We start from the raw sequence: 5,984 nt of genomic DNA, 5'->3' as shown, positions 1-5,984 counted from the left end.
TAGATGTAGAGAGAGAAGGAGAGAGGCAGAGACACAGGAGGACGGAGAAGCAGGCTCCATGCCAGGAGCCCGACGTGGGACTCGATCCCGGGACTCCAGGATCGCGCCCTGGGCCAAAGGCAGGCGCCAAACCGCTGAGCCACCCAGGGATCCCCCAAATAAATAAAATCTTAAAAAAAAAAGAATTTCTCCTTGTATCTGAAGTTTTTGCATTTTCCCTCTGATAGGCGTGGATCCTATTTTATTTATCCTACTCAAGACGCAATGTACTTTCTCCATCTGAGGATTCAGATCTTTCACTAATTCTGGAAAAATTTATTTTTTAAAAAAAGGTATTTATTTATTTATTTATTTATTTATTTATTTATTCATGAAAAACAGAGACATAGGCAGAGGGAGAAGCAGCCTCCCTGTGGGGAGCCTGATGCGGGACTCAGTCCCGGGACCCTGGGATTATGCTCTGAGCCGAAGGCAGATGTTCAACCACTGAGCCACCCAGGCATCCCTAATGCCGGAAAATTTTCAACCTCATTTCAAATATCACTTTTTTCACAATCCATTTCTATTCCACTGCAATGCCTGGACACAGACATACATCAGGCCTTCTCACTCTATGTTCCATGCTCTCAGTGCTCTTTCATGTCTTCTAGGTTGTGTTTCAGGCAATCTCTTCAGATTTACACCTCCTCCCCCATATTTTCCAATTCTCTCATCAGCTATACCTATCCAGCTACCTCACCCTACCATAGAGTTTTATACTTCAAAGATTACATTTTGGGGGGCACTAGGGTGGTTCAGCTGGTTGAGAGTCCATCTTTTGATCTTGGCTCAGGTCTTGATCTCACAGTTGTGAGTTTGAGCCCTGTGTTGGGCTCTATGCTGGGCAAGGAGCCTGTTTAAAAAATAAAAAAAGAAAGAAAATTACATTTTAAAAAAAGATTTTATTTATTCATGACAGACAGAGAGAGAAAGAGAGAGAGGCAGAGACACAGGCAGAAGAGAAGCAGGCTCCATTCAGGGAGCCTGATGTGGGACTTGATCCCGGGTCTCTAGGATCACACCCCGGGCCGAAGACGGCGTTAAACTGCTGGGCCACTGGGGCTGCCCGAAAATTACATTTGTTATTGATATTGCCAAATGTCCCCTGGAGGAGGGAAGCAAAATCACCCCCACTAGACCCTTGAGTTAAAAGTAGCCAAAGACCTAGGCAAATGGATGCTGTGATATATTGAGCCAATGAAATTTTATTCCGTGGTTTTCCTCAAAATCTTCTCAAGATGCCATAGCACTCATTAGCCAGGGGCATTGGCTACCTAGAACCCAGAGGTTCTCAATGAAGAGCAATTTTGCCCCCCAGAGGACATTGGAAAATGTCTGGAGACATTTTTTGGTCTCAATAGGGCGGGGAGAGGGAGTGCCTTTGACATCTAGTGGGCAAAGGCAACAGATGCTGATGAACATCTTACAATGTACAGCAGCCCCCCAGCCCCAATGAACCTAGCCCAAGATGGCAACAGTGCTGAGGTTGAGAAAGCCTGTTCCAACCCAACCAATTATAACGTCCTATAGGTCTCTAAGAGCCTGGGTGGCTCAGTCAGTTAAGCATCCAACTCTTGATCTCAGCTCAGGTCTTGATCTTGGGGTCATGAGTTCAAGCTCTGTAAAAAATTATTGGGGCTCCTGGCTGGCTCAGGCCCTCGATCTCGGGGTTTTGAGTTTGAGTCCCATGCTGGATGTTTTGACAGTGTATGCACGCACTATGTTCGTCTACGGGTTCAGGAAGTAAAAAAACCCCAAAGTTTGCAGAATAGAGCAGAATAGGAGAATAAAAACTCCAGACACACCCTGGAAAACCAATATTTTAAAAAATATATTTTATTTATTTATTAGAGACACACATACACACAGAGGCAGAGACACAGGCAGAGGGAGAAGCAGGCTCCCTACAAGGAGCCTGATGCGGGACTCGATCCCAGGACCCCGGGATCATACCATAAGCTGAAGGCAGACGCTCAACCACTGAGCCATCCAGACACCCCCAAATATGTTTTCTTTTAAATGAGTAGATGATTACAACAATATGATATGTAGGTAGGAGATTTCTTCAAGAAAACCATGGGCAGTCATTCTAAAGAGTAGGCCCTTCGTTCAGACCTCGTGTTTGGGACACTTGCCCACAACCTTGGGTTTCATTGACTCCACTGTTCTACAGAAAATATTTCACAGAAGAACACGGCGGCAGTTATTAGCGAGAGGGTGGCAGCCGTGAGTCCTAGTGGGAACATGTAGAAGCATCTCCTTCTGAGCATTTCTTTTCTAGTGGGAAAGCTAAGTGGGAAGTCAGGGGTGGTTTGGCCATAAAAATCCACAGCAAAATTCCAGCTCACTGTAACTGCAGTGTAACTACAGCCGAAGACAAGAAAGAAGGCAGAGGGATCCCTGGGTGGCTCAGCGGTTTAGTGCTTGCCTTCAGCCCAGGGCCTGATCCTGGAGTCCTGGTATCAAGTCCCACATCGGGTTCCCTGTGTGGAGCCTGCTTCTCCCTCTGCCTGTGTCTCTGCTTCTCTCTCTGTGTGTGTCTCTCATGAATAAATAAATAAAATCTTAAAAAAAAAAAAGAAAGAAAGAAGGCAGAGATGTTGTAACACGATCAAAGGAAATCTGGGCACGGGGCATGGATCCCGCAGAACAAAAGTGGCACCGAGCCAAAAATCAGGACTACTGACTTGATAAAATTTGCCCGCAATATCAGGTCCTGCCCATACCAGATTTTATGTGAAATGACCCAGTTCCCATTGATCCTGCAACTCAACAATGGAGCCAGAGCTTTCAATTTTTGAAACTGGGGAGCTTCCCAAAGTCCAACGACGTTGCTCTTCAACTCCCACCTGCACCAGGATGGGCTGCCGGCTAGGCTGATGCCAGGAGCCCAGGCCAAATAACTGAAAAAGAGGCTGGTCAGTTTGAGAAAATAGTGCTTCACTTCGGGTTGACTAAAGACAGGGTAGAGGCATCATGAAGTTAAGCCGGGAACACCAAAGAGAAAAAATAAAATGAGCGAGCCACAATTTAGAAAGTGCTAAATATCTATGGCTTGTCCTTGTCTGAAAGTTATATTTAAGTGTCCTATGTATGTGTTGGCTTCCATTAGTGTTCTAAATAGTTTATGCAAGGATAAAAGGACCATGGTGACAGTATTAATTTGCAAGGCATTTTTGAAACACAAGGTGACATGTCTCCCAAAGGCAGAACTGTTCATGCCTGTTGTCCAGCAAGTCCAATTCCAGGAGTTATATACCGAAGGATTGCTAAGAGTTTGCAAAAATATACAGAGAGAGATGTCAGTTTCAGCACCATTTATCAGAGAGAAAAATCGGAAATACAGTAATAAATAAATGTCTAGTAACAGAGGAATGGTTATGGGCGCCTGGGGGGCTCAGTGTGGAGCATCTGTCTTCGGCTCAGGACATGATCCCGGGGTCCCAGGCTCCAGCCCTGCATCAGGCTCCCTGTGGGGAGCCTGCTTCTCCCTCTGCCTGTGTCTCGGCCTCTGTGTGTGTCTCTCATGAATAAATAAATAAAAATCTTTTAAAAAAAGAGGAATGGTTAACTACATTGTGGTACATCCACAGGGTGTAATGAAATATGACATGGCCATTACCAAGGATGAGTGAATCCACATGAAGTGTCTGAAGAAACTTCTGTAGTACACCAAAAAAAAAAAAAAAGGAAAATGAATAATTATACATATGGTATGACCATTTGTGTCAAAGAAAACACATATAATTTTCTTTACATATCTACAAATAGATAGATGTATGCATACCTTTTTGAAAATTGGGGAGGATGGGGCACCTGGGTGGCTCTGTGTGCTAAGCATCTGCCTCCGGCTCCCTGCTCAGTGGGGAGTCTGCTTTTCCCTCTGCTCATGCTCTTTCTCACTTTCTTAAATAAATAAATAAATAAATAAATAAATAAATAAATAAAATCTTAACAGAAACATCGAGGAGGATGCACACAAAAAGAGTAACCCTGATTAATTGAGGGACACCTGGGTAGCTCAGCGGTTGAGCATCTGGCTTCGGCTCAGGCCGTGATCCCAGGGTCCCAGGATCGAGTCCTGCATTGATCTCCCCGCACGGAGCCTGCTTCTCCCTTTCTCTGTGTCTCTGCCTCTCTCTGTGTGTCTCTCATGAATAAATAAATAAAATCTTTTTTTTTTTTAATAAAATCTTTTTTTAAAAAAAAAGAGTAACCCTGATTAATTAAGGGGGGCAGAGACTCTTATTTTCATGTTTCTATACTTTGTGTGGTTTACATACATACTTTAAAAACAGAATAAACATGACCCTGTCGATCTCTAGCGTGTTGCACACAAGTCATGCCGACATGCCGATTTACCTTTTCTACCCATCACTGGCTCAAACTGCACCTGTAGAGGTTGGCTTCTCTTGGGAACAAATTAGAAATAGCTTGCTGTCTTTTTTTTTTTTTTTTTTAGCTTGCTGTCTTTTGCACAAAACAAGTATCTTCTATGAAGAAAAATCTAGATCGGGGACCAACTTCTTTGGATCTTTTTCCATTTGGCTCCTTGGGAGCTCGTGGCAGGGGTCATCAGGAAATGAGACTCCTAGGGCTTCTCCCTCGGCTGATTAGAAGGGAACGAGGGGGGGTCTGCTCAGAGGGCCCGGCGCGTGGGTACTGCCCACCGGAAGGCTCTAGGGCCTCGAGGCCCATCTCCTCGCTCCCAAGCCTGGGATTCCCGACACTGTAGCCCGCGGTTTCCGGGGCACGTGCTTTCTAATGACATGAAGGCAGCAGTTTCCGTTACGTTAGCAAAATGAGTTGGGGGTGGACTGCCAAGTTGATTACCTCCCTCTCCGGGAATAAGCTTTCCCTACTCATGGAGGTCAGACGGGAATGGACCATGGGCCCGGTGACCTTTGACAGGATGAAGGAATTAGGGAGAAGATCCCAAATGCAGGAAAACATGCCAGTTCAGGGAAGTTCTGGTGCATCTGTGTCTGAAACCGGTGGGGTGGGAACCTGTTTCTCCAACCAAATCCGAAAGACTCCCTCTATCTTATTTTAAAAATTTCCCCATGGGCCACGTGGACTCAGGCATTCAGAAGATTGGAGGATGGCAAATCTTCCTCGTGGTGGTAGGAAGTTTCAAACAGGAAGGGGAAGAGGTGCAGCCAGCATGAAAAGGTCCACGAAGAGAGATGAACCACTTCTCGTAAAAGAGGTACGGTTAGGTAGACTTGGGGGCTCTGAACAAAGCCCAATGCATCCTGCCTCTTACCGAAGGCTTATTGCACATATCTTGTGTTCTGTGTAGGCCATGCCCTGTTGCAAATAGTTTATGAATATTAACACATTCAATCTTCATGACAGCCCAATGATAGATGTACACTTGCGATCCCATTTTCTAGATGAGGAGACTGAGCACAGAGAAGCTAAGTAACTTACTCAGGGTCACATAGATATAAATGGCAAAGCTGGGCTCCAGAGCCCTTGCTGTTGACACAGTGCTTCCTCGCCCTTCTGGTAGCAAATGGCATTTATTCACATCGAAAGAGCATCAAAAGTAGACAAACTCTATGTCGATTATAATAATGGCCATCTGTGACCTTCTCAATGTCCCATAAAGAATAAAACTGAATCTTGAAGGACAGCAACATATGGGAAAATATAAATATCTGCCTCCTTGTCTCCTTTATCTTATTGTAACTAAAGACCCTTCCAAAGTCAACACTTGGGCAGCCCTGGTGGCGCAGCGGTTTAGCACCGCCTACAGCTCAGGGCGTGATCCTGGAGACCCGGGATCGAGTCCCACATCGGGCTCCCTGCATGGAGCCCGCCTCTCTCTCTCTCTCTCTCTCTCTCTTCTCTCTGAATGAATAAATAAATAAATCTTAAAAAAAATAAAAGTCAACACTTTTATTAGGGGTGCCTGGGTGGCTCAGTTGGTTAAGTGTCTG

General features: G+C 45.2%; 1 pseudogene; it reads right to left on the bottom strand.

Moving 5' to 3' along the window:
• Nucleotides 1–2,189: 2,189 nt before the first annotated feature.
• On the bottom strand, nucleotides 2,190–5,346 carry LOC140596284 (uncharacterized; annotated as a pseudogene).
• Between the last annotated feature and the right edge of the window lie 638 nt (nucleotides 5,347–5,984).

This window comes from Vulpes vulpes, chromosome X, assembly GCF_048418805.1.
Source record: "Vulpes vulpes isolate BD-2025 chromosome X, VulVul3, whole genome shotgun sequence".
Taxonomy (NCBI): domain Eukaryota; kingdom Metazoa; phylum Chordata; class Mammalia; order Carnivora; family Canidae; genus Vulpes; species Vulpes vulpes.
Note: the sequence above shows the minus strand (reverse complement) of the source record. Positions and strands in the feature narration are given on the sequence as shown.